We start from the raw sequence: 18,386 nt of genomic DNA, 5'->3' as shown, positions 1-18,386 counted from the left end.
AGGACCAACCAGACCTGAATGAGGGTCCTAGTTATGACTGTAACCTTATCATTTAGCAGTGTAGGTAGATTGTGAGGCTAATAATATACTCAGCTGGATCCGTGACTATTAAATTGTGTACTAAATACATGTAAAAATAACCAATTGTATCTGAAAAACTAAATAAAAAAGCTCAAAACAAAAGTAATAAAAACAAGTGGATGACAATCAACCATAATACAGCAGTCTAAAGTGGTTATAAAGTGACACAAGACAGATTCAAACTATCAGTCAAGGATAGAGTTCCCACTTCGTAGGGTGTGGTACACTAAATCAACACTCAGAATGTCAACATTTAAACTATCAACACCAGATTGTCGACTATTGGGGCTATTTAACAAGTTCTGTCTAGCTTACCTTTTTAAAGATTCTCTCTGTTTACTAACACCATCTGAAGATGACTTTAGCAACTTACCTCTATGGGGCAACCCATCTCCAGAGGCATTGCTTATCCTTCCCTGATGAAAATGACCTGTTCACAAAATCTATCCCAGGGATTTCAGTGGGCTGCTATGTACCCAAGATAGGCCCTTGACAAATTTCCCCTAAATAATATTCCAAATCAACACACAGTATGTGGCGATAAGTAATGTTCATTTTCATGTCATGTTGCAAATTCTCATAAATATGCTCCATATCTTACTATTAAAAAAAAAAATGGCAAAGAAAAGAGCTCTTGAATAACTTCTATTGCAGCTCTCTGATTTTCTAGGAAAACTAGAGAACCTGTGAGGGTGGTTAGAAAGTTCACTTTAAGCAATACAGATGCTATAGACCATCCATATTGTACCTCCCTATGTCTGGTTACATCCCCATAACAGTTCATCACTGTTCCTGTGCTGCACCTGCCCCCTGAGCAATTCTAAGCCATCATAACTACGTGCCCTTCAGGTCGGGTAGGATTTTGCATCTTCTCCGGGCCACAAACCTGCTGGTCTGCTACCTGGAGCATCCGAGAGACATTCCAAATGGCAGAACAGATCCCACGGCACAGTGGGAGAAGACTTAAAGCCGCTCCCCACATACTGTCGTAGTCGTGTGTCAGAGCAGGTCGCAGATGCAGCAGTAGGTGAGTTTGGCTGGTATTGACTCCAGGACATCCCTACCCACCAGGCGCACCGGCCTCCTTACAGCCCTGCAGGTTATATTAAACAGGAACAAGTTCAGCTGTAGGAGGGTATTTCTCAAAGATGGCAAGATTGAAAATTGTGAGAGATAAAGTACTAACCGATCAGCTCCCACATTAAGTGTAATTTTTCAAACTCAACCTGTAAAATGTAAATTTGAAGCTGATTAGTTAGTACTTTATCTCTCTCAATTTTATCTCTCTCCAAGGTTTTTGAGTGCAATTGAAACAAATTCCTGTTTCACTACAGTAAGAAGTGTTGAAATTACAAAGTGCAACATTTTTTAAATAACAGTTAATCAAACAGTTGGTCAAAGATTAAAAATCTGAGAACAGGTAATTTCAACTTAAACTTTGACATTTTCTTAAGTACTTTCTGACCATGTCTAGGAATTAGAGATATAGAGCTACTGTATGTGTGCTAATTCCAGAAGCTTAGGAGATACAATTCCTGTACTAATTGCAATAGTGACAAGGGATGATGTAGATATTGTGGCAATAACAGAGTCACGGTGCAATGAAAATCATAACTGAGACATAGCTATATATATACTACTAGGTGCTTCATCGCGCCCTACGGGCGCTCTTCACACCGTCGTAAGGGGCTACGCCCCCTTAACCCCTGTACGCCGTTCAATATATGTATTATATGAAGTATTACCTGCATTCCTAGTTTTGTGAGTGGTTAAGTGTTGCACAATAAAACGGAGTTGGATGATGAAGGGGGCGTAGCCCTTTGCGACGGTGTGAACAGCGCCTGCAGGGCACACTGTACAGAATGCAGTGGGTGAGGGGGGGGGGGGACGCGGATTGGGGAGGGTGTCGTGAGGCGCTGCGGGTGGGGATGTACGGGGGAGTGGGATCCAGAGGCGGTATGGGTGGGGGAGGGGCGGGGTGGCTACGGGTAGGGGAGGGGCAGGTATGGGGATCTGGTGGATGGGGTTCCGGAGGCGCTCTAGGTGGGGAAGGGGCGAGTGCGCCGCAGGTGGGGTAGGGGGTCCGGAAGCGACGCGCGTGGGGGAGGGGCATGTGTGTGTGGGGGGGGGTGCGGCAGATGGAGGAGGGGGTCGGGAGGAGCAGCGGGGCTGTGCGGGTGGGGTAAGGGGTCAGGAGGTGCTGCAGGTGGTGAAGGGGCGAGTGCGCCGCAGGTGGGGTAGGGGGTCCGGAAGCGATGAACGTGGGGGAGGGGCAGGTGGGGGGTGTGGCAGATGGAGGAGGGGGTCGGGAGGAGCAGCGGGGGCTGTGCGGGTGGGGTAGGGGGTCAGGAGGTGCTGCGGGTGGTGAAGGGCAGAGTGCGCTGCGGGTGGAGTAGGGGGTCCAGAAGCGATACGCGTGGGGGAGGGACAGGTGCGGGGGTGCGGCAGATGGGGGAGGGTGTCGTGAGGCGCTGCGGGTGGGGATGTGCGGGGGAGTGGGATCCAGAGGCAGTATGGGTGGGGGAGGGGCGGGGTTGCTGTGGGTAGGGGAGGGGCAGGTATGGGGATCTGGTGGATGGGGTTCCGGAGGCGCTCTAGGTGGGGAAGGGGCGAGTGCGCCGCAGGTGGGGTAGGGGGTCCGAAAGCGACGCGCGTGGGGGAGGGGCAGGTGTGTGTGGGGGGAGTGCGGCAGATGGAGGAGGGGGTCGGGAGGAGCAGCGGGGCTGTGCGGGTGGGGTAAGGGGTCAGGAGGTGCTGCGGGTGGTGAAGGGGCGAGTGCGCCGCAGGTGGGGTAGGGGGTCCGGAAGCGATGAGCGTTGGGGAGGGGCAGGTGGGGGGTGTGGCAGATGGAGGAGGGGGTCGGGAGGAGCAGCGGGGCTGTGCGGGTGGGGTAGGGGGTCAGGAGGTGCTGCGGGTGGTGATGGGCAGAGTGCGCTGCGGGTGGAGTAGGGGGTCCAGAAGCGATACGCGTGGGGGAGGGACAGGTGCGGGGGTGCGGCAGATGGGGGAGGGGGTCCGGAGGCGGTGCGGGTGGTTGAGGGGCGGGTACAGTGGGGCAGCGGGTGGGGTAGGGGGTCTGTCCCCCCAGCCAGGCACATCCCCCCCCCCCCAGGCAGGCACATCTCCCTCCCCAGGCAGGCACATCTCCCCCCCGCCAGGCACACCTCCCCCCCAGCCAGGCACACCTCCCCCCCAGCCAGGCACATGTCCCCCCCCCCCGAGCCAGGCACATGTCCCCCCCCCAGCCAGGCACACACCCCCCCCCCCAGGCAGGCACATCTCCCCCAGGCACATTTTCCCCCTACCCCCACCAGCCAGGCACATCTGCCCCCACCCGCTAGGCGAATGACGCCCCCGCCAGGCACATGTCCCTCGGCAGCCGGGGAGCTGGTGCTTGAGCCGCTGTGCTGCACAACTTCCCCCGCCAGCTTATCTCCCTCGGCAGCCGGGGAGCACACCAGTGTTCGCTGTCCCCACTGCCGCATGAGCCGCACATCTCCCCCCGGCCAGGCACATGTCCGTCCCCCCCCACAGCCAGGCACATCTCCCTCGGCAGCCGGGGAGCACCCCAGTGTGCGCTGTCCCCGCTGGTGCTTGAGCCGCTGTGCTGCACATCTCCCCCCGCCGGCTTATCTCCCTCGGCAGCCGGGGAGCACACCAGTGTGCGCTGTCCCCGCTGCCGCATGAGCCGCACATCTCCCCCGGCCAGGCACATGTCTCTCCCCCTCCCCCCCCCCCCCCCCCCCGCCAGGCTGTACCGGTCCGGACGGAGGGCTGTGGCGGCAATAGGAGCGGGGGTTGCCTCTATCCTCGCTGGGGCAGGCGGCAGGGGAGAGGCGTCGAGGCTCAGGCGGGGAGCGGGAGTGACTCTGATCATCCCACATCTGTGACTCCGCCCAGCGTTATGGCCAGGCACAGAATCACAGACTTGGGCTCATATATAGGAGATACTCTTTTAAGGAAGTCAGAATGGGAAAAATTTGAGGAGTTGCAATGTACAAAATACTGAAGAAAAACTGAGGCACTTTAGGTGAGCATAGAAATGGGGGACAAGGACATAATTCTCACTTGGCTAATCAATAGACCACCAGGGCAAGGAGAAGAGCTGGACAGGTACCTATTACAGGACATCAGTAGAATGGCTTTAAAAGGAGAGGTCATAATCACAGGAGACCTTAATATACCTGATGTAAACTGGGAGGTGTCTGCTGCAAGTTCCACCGGAAGTGGCAACTTTATAAATTACTTGCAGGGAGCATCCCTCAAACAATTGGTGAGAGAGCCCCCAAAGAGTCTATTTTTGGCTTGATACTCACAAACTGTGGCAGAACATCAGCATATCTCCAAACTCTCCCGATTTTCGCGGGACAGTCCCTTTTTTTGAGACTGTTCCACCCACGGGCTGCAGTATCCCGCAGTTGGGAGGCCCCTGTCACTTGCTGTACTGCTTAGCATAGCAGCAGTGAATAGATGCTGTGTGTATGTACACAACAACTATTCTGGGGAGACAGAGGGAATGAGGGCATGCCAGCAGCTCACAGAGCACTGGGAATGTTCCCCTTAGTGACAAAAATGGGGGAAAGGCTCATGATCATGGTACTCACTCGAAACCACACTCCCTTTTCCATAGACAACGGAATTCCCGCTTCTCCTGGTACATATGTTGGGAGGTATGTAACAGACGTAAATGTGGGTGAGAATCTAGGATCCAGTGATCATCAAGCAGTATGGTTTAGCATAAAGACAACTCATACCATACAAAAACAAAGGTGTTAGAATATAGGGAGGCAGACTTTGCATAGATGTGGACAGGGTTGGACTGGCCCACCTCCTCCTCCTCCTCTAGAGATCAGGTTCAAGACTGTGCTCTTAAACTATACATTATACATATGTTACCTTAGATTGCACAGGACTATGGTATATTATCTGCAGTGCATTGCTGTTATTACTCTGGTACATTAGCATGCATGCACTAGCAGTATTTACTGTATATATATTTATCAAGAGGCACAGACCATGCATTTTCTAATGGTCAGGCAAACCAACTTGGCGGCTGTCCATACCCTCTCTGGAGACTGGCCACAACACTAAACATGGGCCCATACCACTCCATTCTCCTGGTGAGCACTTCAGTCCCCAGTCCAACACTGGATGGGGCTATGCGTTAGTGAATCCCTGGCAGATTGGAGGAACTTGGAAGGAATGCAGGAGAGATGGGGGGGAAAAAAATGCAGTACTAAAGATAACAGACCTTTGTATCAAAGGGTTAGGAAAAGCAAGAAGAGAAAGAAGCCAGTGTGGTTTACAAAAGATGTAGCAACTAATATGAAAGCAAAAAAGATGGCCTTTAGGAAATATAAGCAGAATGAAAATAATGAGGACAAAGAGGTGCATCTTGCCAAAACGAAGGGTGCTAAGAAGGTAATCAGACAAGCAAAGGTAAAAGCTGAAGAGGTAGTGGCACAGTTAGTAGGTAAAGGGGAAAAACACTTTTTAAGTATATACAGTGAACAGAAAAAATCAGGAATAAAAAAGGCCTAAGGCCTAAGGTGAGTGTCTGATCGAGGAAGACAAAGTAATAGCAGATTATCTAAATAATAATTTTTGCTCAGTATTCACTACAAAAGGAGAGGGGAAAGGGCCACAGTTAGGTTGCAGTGACATTCATAACATATAAGTATGTAAAAGTACATTTACAGATGATAAAGTCCTAACTGAACACTCAAAACTGAAAGTCAAGTCAATGGGCCAGATGGACTACATCTAAGGATACTAATAGAGTTTAAAAGGGTGCTGTTAACTCCATTAACAAAGTTATTCAACCAGTTGCTAGTTACAGGAGTAAGGGCCTTATTCAGAGATAGATGCAGCCACTGCATTTGCATGCAACGGCCCCCAACATGTGAGTAGATGGATGCAGATCTTGCTGCAGAAGCAAAGGTAATCCCACTACACAAAAGTGGAAACAAGGAAGAGGCAAACTGAAAATGAGCCTTACATCAGTACTAAGGAAAATAATGGAAATACTATGAACAGAAAGAGTTGTGGAATATCTAAAATCAATTTTACAGGATCCTAAACAGCAGGGATTTACTGGAGGGAGATCATGCAAATAAATCTTATTGACTTTTTTTAGTGGGTGATTAAAGTAAAAGATCAACTGGGGTCATAGATGTAGCTCATCTAGCGTTGGGCGAGACTAATAAACTGCAATAAGAAATTTGGTAACTGCTCAATCTAATCAGTGATGTCATCCAGGTTCATGGATGGGAGGGGTTATTCTGAACAAGAAACAAAAAACACAGGTGTCCCCCAGCAAGACCCATTCTGCGCATGCGCGAACGGGTCCTGCGACACAGGATGCAGGACGGCATCATACTGTCTGTGATTGACAGTCAGATGCTGTTGCAGGTGGGGAAGGAGTGGCAACGGCCCCCATTTGTGAAAATGTTTAGGAGGAGGGAATAGGCTAGGATCTCTGGCCTCTTACGAGGATCTGCATCGGGCTGCTTGCATGACCCCATGGGGGACGCAAGCCATCCGATGGTGTCGCAGTCATCTACTACTGCAAGAGGAGGTGTCTACATACAGAGCAACTCCATCCACATCTGAATTAGCACCTATTTCAGTTTACATAGAATATGTGAAAGGTGAATATCACAGACAAATGTATGATGATAGAGATAAACCAGTGCTACCTTAAACATTAATCAATATTAATGTTTAAGGTAGCACTGGTTTATCTCTATCATCATACATTTGATGATATAAACAAGACAATATAGTGGTCAAAATGGCTTAAATTCACTAATATTTCAAACCCAATTCAGTTCTGTGTCATAAGAACGAGGGAAGGCTTTAGTCGTCTCTGTTGTTGTTATTTATATATGTGGTTGAGCAGCACAAAAGCCGTGACTTCTTGTATTGTTACAGTAGGTCATGTGCTTTATCAGTTCTCACAAACACGCACACAGCCAGAGTAGTGTGACAGATGTGATAGCAGGCTGCACTGTGATGGAAGCTTTTATTTTTGCTGACACGAGACACAAATCTGCAAACTGCAGACACTGATCCAAAATCTGCAAAATGTTGTGAAAAGCGATTGCTCAGAGGGACCATTGTAATGAAGAACGGTTTACACTTTATATTGTCTATGTGGCAAAACGGTCTCAAAGCAAAGGTTCTGCAAAGCCAATATTCTGGCAAGTTACAAATGACCAACTGTTTCTCAAAATCTTATTACTCTTAAAACAAAAGAAGCAACTGGCTTCCCTGTTAATCCAATTTCATTATAACGTCTACAAAAAAACTGTACTTATTATGTAATACAGTACATCTTAAATCGTAATTAGGGTTGTGCGCTGGCCCAAATCTTTGGTTTTGAGTTTTGGTTTTGTATCTCCTTCGTGCTTTGAATCTGTATTGGTTTTGCCAAAATCACCCTTGTGGGTTTTGGTTATGGATCTGTTTTTTTTTTTTTTTTTTTTTTAACATAAAAACAGCTAAAATTACCGAATTTTGGCCTGTTTTTGTTCCTGCAGTATTAATAACCTCAAAAACATTCATTTTCATTTTCAGTTTTGATCACCTCACAATATTGTTTTCGTCCAGCGTCGGATCTTGCTTGTTTTGGATTCCATATAAGGGGGGGAAGCGGTGCAGCCGGGAATCGGTTCAATTTCACTCCCTTTCTACCATGATGTCTGCAATAAAGTGGAAATATGTTTAATTAATGCAAAAATTAGTTGTGTATATTGGTCAAAAACAAAAATATACATATTTATTTACATGGGCCCTCATTCCGAGTTGTTCGCTCGGTAAATTTCATCGCATCGCAGCGATTTTCCGCTTAGTGCGCCAAGTAAATTTGCTATGCAGTTAGGATTTTTACTCACGGCTTTTTCATCGTTCTGGCGATCGTAATGTGATTGACAGGAAATGGGTGTTACTGGGCGGAAACAGGCCGTTTTATGGGCGTGTGGGAAAAAACGCTACCGTTTCCGGAAAAAACGCAGGAGTGGCCGGAGAAACGGAGGAGTGTCTGGGCGAACGCTGGGTGTGTTTGTGACGTCAAACCAGGAACGACAAACACTGAAATGATCGCAGATGCCGAGTAAGTCTGGAGCTACTCAGAAACTGCTACGAGGTGTGTAATCGCAATATTGCGAATACATCGTTCTCAATTTTAAGATGCTAAGATTCACTCCCAGTAGGCGGCGGCTTAGCATGAGCAAATCTGCTAAAATCCGCTTGCGAGCGAACAACTCGGAATGACCCCCATGGTACAAAACTTCCGAAAAGCTGACTGAGGCACCTGAGGAACTCCAGCCATTCCAGGTCAACTGAGCCTTCATTGAAGCTGAAATAATCTGTACAGATGAGTGCAGCATCTAAAAATATATATTGTACAATATTTATTTTTCATTGTTTGTACTGTGGTCTAAAGATCTTTATAAAAACTAGATCAGGGGCCCATGGAGGTAGCAGTGCAAGGAAGGATTGATTAGTAATTTTATTTAATTTGTTTGATCTTAAAAAATGTACTTAATCATTGGGGGCATTGGTGATGTTTTTATTGCATAGACAACAATTTTTATTGGTTATTACTCTAATCCTACTGTCCTTTTACTAATCCGACTTTTACTGTACTTTTCCTTTGATTTTACATCCCCTGACTTAAGCATCCATGCCCTTGGGCATCGGTGTTAGTAGATGCTGGGTACTGCCCCCCCTCCGCATGCTGGGTACTGTCCCCCCTCCGCAGACATGCGAAAGCATCGCATGGCGGCGATGCTTTCTCATGTTCCGAGTAGGCAGACAGCTACCCACTATGTTTTTGGCTGCAGCGACTGCTTGTGACATCACGCAGAAGCTGTGACCCGCCCAAGCAATGGTCTGGACATGCCTTCATTGTCCGGCCCATGCCCCTTAAACAGAGCATTGACGCCCACAAAATGCGGCGTCAACACCCTGTTCTCACCCTCCTCCAGGTCTTAAACTGCGTTCTGCAGTACCTGGTACTTTGGTCAAGAAGTTAGTTGTAATGCATTCCTCAAATCCTGTAATATCCGTGTGGACAAGATGATCTTTAATGCTCTTACCCTTCTTATGGCAAATCAGCGGACGTTTATCCCTGAATGTGGGTAATTTTCTGTCTGAAGCTACTATAGGCCACATAGCTTTGAGGGCCCTGGGTAGTACGGGACTGAAAGTATTGTATTTGGTAACAAGCGGCAATATTTGTTGCTGAGGTTTTGTCCCCTTGCTTAACAATACTTCCATGGGTATACTGGCAACCTCCTGTTTAAGCTTCCGAAGCTCTGTAGGATCGTACCCTCTCTCAGAGAAGCGATCCACCACTGTGGACAACGCTTGGTCCAGTTTTGACGGGTCGCTTGTGATCCTAGTGGCCCTCATTAATTGAGATCTGGGCAGACCCTTCTTTAGCGCCCTGGGATGGTGGCTGCTGGCTCGTAGAAGGGTATTCTTGTCGGTGGGTTTATAGAATACTACGGTGTGAATTTTCCCTATTTCCATGATAACTTTAACATTGAGGTAATTAAGAGAGACGGGATCGCTCTGTGCCGTAATTTTTATCGGAGAGTCCCTGCTGTTGATTCCAGTGACCATTTGGTCAAATAATGTTTGGCCCCCCGCCCAGAGTATAAATACATCGTCGATGTAGCGTGCATAATGTAGGATGTATCGACTGGTGGTGGCATCTGCAAAAAACATCTCCTGTTCCTCCTGTATCATGGATACGTTAGCAAAGGAGGGGGAGACGTTGCTCCCCATCGCACACCCGCTGGTCTGACAAAATGTTTTTCCATCGAACAGAAAAAAGTTCCTTGTCAAAGTGAGCTCTAGTAGTTTGAGAAATAGTCCCACATCAAATGTTGTCAAATTTTCACTAATGAGAAAACGCTCCGTGGCCCTAAGGCCACTACTGTGAGGAATACTTGTATACAAGCTACATATATCGATGGTACAGATCAAGGTGCCCTCTGGTACGTCATTAAGTAGCAATAGTTGATTTAAAAAGGAAGAGGTATCTTTAACAAAATTAGGTTGTCTGGAAATAAGCGGCTGTAAAATGCTGTCCAGGAATACAGAAATAGGCTGGTATATAGATTGATGAGCAGAAATGATTGGCCTGCCTGGGGAACAGGCCAAGTCTTTATGGATCTTGGGTACTGTAAATAAAATGGGAACCCTGGGAAATTCCTGTTTGAGAGCACGGCATAATTTGTCGGATATTAGTCAAGACACGTAGGCTTGATCTAAGATATCATCTAACTCCAACTTAAATCGTGATGTAGGATCGGATGGAAGGCTCATATAGACAGTACCGTCAGCTAGCTGTTTATAAATTTCGGACTTATAATCAGAAAGGTTCATAATCACTATCCCGCCCCCCTTGTCGGCGGGGCGGATAATGATGTCCCTGTATGAACTCAGTTGTTTCAGCGCTCTGTGCTCAGATCTAGACAAATTTTGATTAACAGCTGGAGAAGCAGCAGTATATTTAACAACAGAATCATCAAGTAACCTAGTAAACGTCTTAATTGACGAGTTGTTGGACTGTGGGTCAAACGACGATTTAAGTCTTTGCTTGAGAAAATCCTGATGCGGATCATTTAAAGAAATGGATTGATGTTCCTGGAAATATTCCTGCAGACGTAATTTACGAACAAACTGATGTAATTCAGCCTGCCAGGTAAGGCCATTAAATTTATTCGTAGGTATAAAGGATAGTCCATTGTTGAGAACTTTGATTTCCATGTTGGTAAGTATATGGTCCGAAAGGTTATAAATCAGGTTTTCCTTCTGGGAGTGATGCTTCTGGAGCCTGCGGTTCTGTTGGCCCCTGCGGGTGGGCGTCCTTTTGTTTTGGTGACTTCCACGCCAGCAGGGGAAACTCCTAAAGGGACATTGGTGGTATCAGACGGACCATCAGAGTCAGCTATGATAAATTCACTATCACTGTTGGAAGTTGCGTAGTCCCTACTCCGAGAATCATGCCATTTGCGCCAAGTATGTTTTGCTCTCTGGTTGTAAGGTCGGTGGTTCCCTGGTTCACCGCTGGCCACCCAGCGGTACACCCTGTTGGTTTTGTAATCCTCTCTTACAATTGCACATTTGTTACGTTTAAATCTAACCAACTCTTTCCTGTAGGTGTCACATTGGGCTTTCAATTTTTGTACCAAATTTTAATTGGTGTCTAGTGATAAAGTGGCTTTGTGCTTCCGCTCTAATTCCTGTATTTAGGCAGCTATATATGGATTTAAATATATCCATACTGAGATTTTGCATAAATAATGCGCACAAGTATACCAATTTTAGCTTTGCCACCTGTATCTGCCCTGGTATGTCTATTCATGTTCTATATCCCGACTTCTATCACGCAGTCTGTTTTGACTAAATATTACGGTTTTAACAAGTGTTATCTTAATGACGTGGTCCATCTGTATGTACATATATGCATTGTTTGTGGGCACTGTATTTGTTTGCTTTCACTATGTTGCACTTTGTTTATTTCCAGCAGCGCTGCCACCTATCTGAAGCCTGGTTTCCAGGAAGCGCCGGATACCATGGTTGCCGTGTAAGCTCCGGTTTCCAGGAAGTGACGACAGATGCGGTTCAGATGCGCTGGCGTCACCACAGCCCGAGGAGTGCAGGACGGAGATAGTTCCCACCCCCCTCTTCCGGCGTGTGTCCCGTTCGCGGGTCTTCTTTTGCATATAAGGTATGTTGTTTTCTTTTTATGTTTATATCACCTTGACAAAGGGGCGCCACAGCCCCGAAACATTGGTCACCCGATTTCAATATGGATTAAAATTTCTGCACTTTATCTACTTTGAGAAAGTCTCCCGAGTGCTGCTGCCTGTTTACTTCTGACTATATATATATATATGTATATATATATATATATATATATATAATTATACACATACACACACGCGTGTGTGTGTGTATATAAGCCTTGAAATATTGTTTTGTAATTCAACTCTTGAGATGATGTAAACTTGAATACATGTTTGATATGGAAGTCTGTGGGGTGCTGCCTCAAATTATTTATTTATTTATTTATTACCAGTTGTTTATATAGCGCACACATATTCCGCAGCGCTTTACAGAGAATATTTGCTCATTCACATCAGTCCCTGCTCCAGTAGAGCTTACAATCTATATTCCCTATCACATGTACATGCACACACATTCACGTTAGGGTTAATTTTGTTAGGAGCCAATTAACCTACCAGTATATTTTTGGGACTGTGGGAGGAAACCGGAGTACCCGGAGGAAACCCACGCAAGTACGGGGAGAATATACAAGCTCCACACAGTTAGGGCCATGGTGGGAATCGAACCCATGACCTCAGCGCTGTGTGGCAGTAATGCTAACCATTACACCATCCGTACTGCCTCAAATTTTTCCATAATGAACCTAGCAATAGGTTCCAGGAGAATTGCAAGGGTATAATCACAAGGAGGGCACCCCGGCATCGATGAATGTGTCCAGAGTGCCAGACGACAATCTACATACATAATATATATGATGCACGGTCAGAGCATTCCAATGTGTCGAGGGTACGGGCCCCTGCCTTTTGTTACTGAGATTACAATTAAATACAGAGGGCACCTGAGTTTTATTTTGTATGTCAGAGGAGTGCCGGACCACCGTACACACACATACATTAGTGATGTGCACCGGAAATTTTTCCGGTTTTGTGTTTTGGTTTTGGATTCGGTTCTGCAGCCGTGTTTTGGATTCGGACGCGTTTTGGGAAAAACTTCCCGGAATTTTTTTTTTCGGATTCGGGTGTGTTTTGGATTCAGGTGTTTTTTTACAAAAACCCCTCAAAAACAGCCTAAATCATAGCATTTGGGGGTCATTTTGATCCCATAGTATTATTAACCTCAATAACCATAATTTCCATTCATTTCCAGTCTATTCTGAACACCTCACAATATTATTTTTAGTCCTAAAATTTTCACGAGGTCGCTGGATGACTAAGCTAAGCGACCCAAGTGGCCGACACAAACACCTTGTTCATCTAGGAGTGGCAGTGCAGTGTCAGACAGGATGGCAGATTTAAAAAATAGTCCCCAAACAGCACATGATGCAAAGAAAAAAGAGGTGCACCAAGGTCGCTGGATGGCTAAGCTAAGCGACACAAGTGGCTGACACAAACACCTGGCCCATCTAGGAGTGGCACTGCAGTTTTCTAGCGAGAGGATGAGTGCTTCCATCCTCATGTGAATCTGAACCACTAGCCATGTACATAGGCCAGGGCCTCAGCCGTTCCTTGCCACTCCGTGTCGTATGTGGCATATTGGCAAGTTTATGCTTCTCATCAGACGCTTTTAATTTTGATTTTTGGGTCATTTTACTGAACTTTTGTAGTATACTTGACGACACAGAGGTAGAGCAGTGGACTACTGTACCGTACTGCTATATATATATACTGGTGGTCACAGCAACATTCTGCACTGTCCCCATCTACTATATACTGCACACAACTAAAATGCAGCACAGGTATGGATGCATAGTATGCTTGACGACACAGAGGTAGAGCAGTGGACTACTGTACCGTACTGCTATATATATATACTGGTGGTCACAGCAACATTCTGCACTGTTCCCTCCTACTATATACTGCGCACAACTAAAATGCAGCACAGGTATGGATGCATAGTATACTTGACGACATAGAGGTAGAGCAGAGAGCAGTGGACTACTGTACCGTACTGTTATATATATACTGGTGGTCAGCAAAATTCTGCACTGTCCTCCTACTATATATACTGCGCACAACTAAAATGCAGCACAGGTATGGATGGATAGTATACTTGACGACACAGAGGTAGAGCAGTGGACTACAGTACCGTACTGCTATATATATACTGGTGGTCAGCAAAATTCTGCACTGTCCTCCTACTATATACTATAATGCAGCACAGATATGGAGCATTTTTCAGGCAGAGAACGTAGATATTTTCAGCACACTGAGCACAGATATTTGCAAGCACACTGAGCACAGATATTTGCAGCACACTGAACACAGAAACTGAGAGATCGCTGCACGTCCTCTCGCTATCATCTCCAATGCACGAGTGAAAATGGCGGTGACGCGCGGCTCCTTATATAGAATACAAATCTCGCGAGAATCCGACAGTGGGATGATGACGTTCGGGTGCGCTCGGGTTAACCGAGCAAGGCGAGAGGATCCGAGGCTTGCTCGGAACCGTGTAAAATAGGTGAAGTTCGGGGGGGTTCGGATCCCGAGGACCCGAACCCGTTCATCACTAATTAGCATACTTACAAACACACACACACAACACTCATGCACAAAGGGTATACATGCACACACAGTATACATACATACATAGTATACATACATACATACATACATACACAGTATAAATGCACACAACATACATACACACCCAGTATACATGCATACATATACACATGCATACTGTACATGCACACATCATACATACATACATACATACATACATACAGCATACATACATACATACATACATACATACACAGTATACATGCACGCAGCACTTATACAGTATACATGCACACAGCATACATACACATGCATACTATACATATTATACATGCACACAACATACATACAAACACACAACATACATACATCCATGCATAGTATACTGCACACAGCATACATACATATAATACATGCACAGAGCATAAATACAAACATGCATACTATACATACACACAGCATACATACATATTATACATGCACACAACATACACACACACACACACACACACACACACACACACACACACACACACACACACACCATACATACATACATACATGCATGTACACTATACATACATACATACATACATACATGCATGTATACTATACATGCAGAGCATACATGCATGCATGCCAAACATATACATATACACACAGTATACATACATAGTATACAATCACACACACACACACACACACACACACACACACACACACACACACACACACACACACACACAGTATACATGTACACAGCATGCATACATACATACATACATACACAGATAGTATACATACATACAGACATATGATACATATATACTATACATGCACACATACCATACACACAGTACACATGCACACAGTATACACACACATCATTAAGAGGAAGCATACCACCCATCCACCCACAGGACAACATGCCATGTGCTTCACCCGGCCAGCATCATTTATTATAGCCTACTGGCCCCTCCTTCACCTCCCTCCTTCACCTGCAGTCACTGAGATTTCTTCTGGAGTGTGAGCCCCGATCTCTTGTTTAAAACACCCAGGCTGCCAGGCACCTTCACGTACTGCCTGAGAGGAGCTGCGTGCTCTCGCTGCAGCTCCCCCTACAGGCAGCCAGCAGCCACAGTCAGTGTAAGGAGGGAGCTGCAGCTGCCGTGATACCAGGGCACCTCCTCCGTATACACGAAAGAAAAAAAAAGTCCGGCAGCGCTGATGGCTCGGCGGTCAGGGGGGGTTTCTAGGTACTCAGAACCCCCCCCCCCCCCCCACCCTGCGTGCGCGTGTGGCCGGGAGCCAGGCTGCCGGCAACCTCATAGCGATTTTTGCACATCAGCGATGGGGTCTGAATTGGGCCCATAGAACTGAAATGATTGTTTTTGCGATTATTTTCCATGTTTACACATAGCAGGAACAAGTGCCTCTTGGAGCCCCTGTCCCTGCATGTGATATTTAGTACATTTCAGGGAAAGTTAATTTCTTATAACCATGAATAGCAGAGTCAGAGATAGGAAATTCTAATTTATCATGTCTGAAACCCAATAATTAGTAAGTATGCCCCTGAGTCTCGGAAGAGCAGGGAAACCTCCTGGATCCCACCCACTGGCATTTCTATAATGGGTGCAGTGTGTGCGGTGCACACGGGCCCCTGAGTCCAGATGGAGCCCCCACTGCACACGCTGCAGCCATTTCCCAAATACTCACCCCTCCAGAGTCCCGCGGCAACGTCCACTGCGGTATTAAAACTGCATGCGCAGTAGAGAAAACTCAGGGAAAATGGCCACCGCAACATTTTCCCGGGGATCTGCGCATGCACAGTAGAGTCTGAGCGCTCTAGTGCTCAGACTCTCAGCGGCCTCCTCCTCTCTTAAAGCACCCCTGATCCCGCCCACTTATGGCCATGGAAATTGCATCACTACACCTCCTGCACTTGCGAGCTGGGCCTCCACTCCAGAGTCTCCCATTTGTGTAATATTGTTTCACCAACGTAAAGGCTTCACTTGTGTGACCAGGTAGTAGTTGATAAGAACCAAATCTGCTCATTAAAACTGATTTGCTTACCAGTGCATAAAAATAAATGCTGATTTTTCAGTGACTTTGCTCACACAGCTGAACAGCAAAGATTACTATGTTTAGAGATGTTGGGGGAGATATAATAAAGAATAAAGAGGAGGTTTTGCCCATAGCAAACAATTAGATTTTAGCAACAGTATCATTTCTGTATTACATTTTGGAAAATGACTGACAGAATCCATACTTCCATACTTTAGAAACCATGAGAGCGGAACCTTGCGTTCCGGGGGCATGCCCGCAAAGAGGGCCAGGCCTCAGGTAGTATGGGCATCGCCTCTGGTGGAGGCAGGGCCAGCGCCACCATTAGGCAGCTTTAGGCAGCTGCCTATGGGTGCCGGCCCCTGGAGGGCAGCACTGCATGCTGCAGACAAATGCTTCTTCTATTCACTTAGCTGTGCTCCTCGTCTTCCTTAAGAGACAAGGAACAGAAATACCGCGGCCGCCCATCAGTTAACAGCCGGCACTGACAGCGTGAGTCGTGTGTCCCATCAGCTCTACCGCGACTAAAGTGAGCTGGCTCTTGTTACATATAGTACTCCTCTCTCTGCAATCCTCCCCAGCCCCCCCCCCCCCCAACCCGCGATAGCACCCGGCATATCTCGCCCCACACCACAATAGCATCCTCATATGTTCAGCCTCTCCCCCCACAATTGCATGTTGCATATTCTCTCCCTCCCCCCAACCCTTCATGACCATCCCCCCTCTGAGCAAAGTGACCAGCTGTCCAGTTAAGCTGCATTTAGCGTCTCCACCCACCCTGCGATAGCCCCCCGCATATTCTCTCCCTCCCTTATGAACACTGGACGAATTCCCCCCCCCCCTCCCCCCCAGCAAACTGACCAGCTGTCAAGTTAAACTGTGTGCAGCCAGCATCTGTGAGACTAGCTTGGCCCCCAGGATGCAGGGAAGAAGGAGGCGGGATCCCTGTGTTCGTCGGAGGAGAGACAGTGAAGCATAAGTAAGACATACTGTATTCATTCTTTCTTTCCTCTGCTAACAACTAAATGTTAACTAAACTATATGTGTGTAATATACATATATATATATATATATATATATATATATATACACACACACACACACACACACACACATTTCCATAAGGTGCAGCACTCCCGATGTCTTCAATAAATAAACTAAATGCACGTCTTGCGTTGGCAATATTTCCATATTGCAGCAATATATACACTCACTTTTCACAGCAGGATGAAAAGATAGCGGAACAGCACTCACATTTAACCAGGGTTTATTGGTCCAACAGCATAACACAGTAATAATCAGCGGTGGCCCGACGACCGTTTTAACCACGCTTCTGTGGTTTTTCTCAGGGGCTAAGCTTAAATGTGAGTGCTGTTCCATTATCTTTTCATCCTGCTGTGAAAAGTGAGTGTATATATATATATATATATATATATATACTGCTCAAAAACATAAAGGGAACACTAAAATAACACATCCTAGATCTGAATGAATGAAATATTCTTATTAAATACTTTGTTCTTTACATATAGTTGAATGTGCTGACAACAAAATCACATAAAAATTATCAATGGAAATCAAATTTATTAACCCATGCAGGTCTGGATTTGGAGTCACCCTCAAGATTAAAGTGGAAAAACACACTACAGGCTGATCCAACTTTGATGTAATGTCCTTAAAACAAGTCAAAATGAGGCTCAGTAGTGTATGTGGCCTCCACGTGCCTGTATGACCTCCCTACAATGCCTGGGCATGCTCCTGATGAGGTGGCGGATGGTCTCCTGAGGGATCTCCTCCCAGACCTGGACTAAAGCATCCGCCAACTCCTGGACAGTCTGTGGTGCAACGTGGCGTTGGTGGATGGAGCGAGACATGATGTCCCAGATGTGCTCAGTTGGATTCAGGTCTGGGGAACGGGCGAGTCAGTCCATAGCA

At 46.5% G+C, this 18,386-nt stretch overlaps 1 long non-coding RNA gene across 2 annotated transcripts in view; it reads right to left on the bottom strand.

The window, feature by feature from the left end:
- Positions 1-16,190, bottom strand: part of LOC134911274 (uncharacterized) — a 188,993-nt gene extending 172,803 nt beyond the window's left edge. For both annotated transcript variants that reach the window (XR_010176436.1, XR_010176437.1), the window contains exons 1-2: positions 16,104-16,190; positions 7,670-7,784 (exon numbers count right to left, since the gene is read on the bottom strand). This is a non-coding gene — a long non-coding RNA (uncharacterized LOC134911274). The remainder of the gene's footprint in view (positions 1-7,669; positions 7,785-16,103) is intronic.
- Positions 16,191-18,386: the final 2,196 nt, after the last annotated feature.

The sequence above is a fragment of the Pseudophryne corroboree genome, chromosome 4, assembly GCF_028390025.1.
Source record: "Pseudophryne corroboree isolate aPseCor3 chromosome 4, aPseCor3.hap2, whole genome shotgun sequence".
Classification (NCBI taxonomy): Eukaryota; Metazoa; Chordata; class Amphibia; order Anura; family Myobatrachidae; genus Pseudophryne; species Pseudophryne corroboree.
The sequence above is the reverse complement of the archived record's forward strand: the minus strand, read 5'-3'. Positions and strand labels throughout refer to the sequence as shown.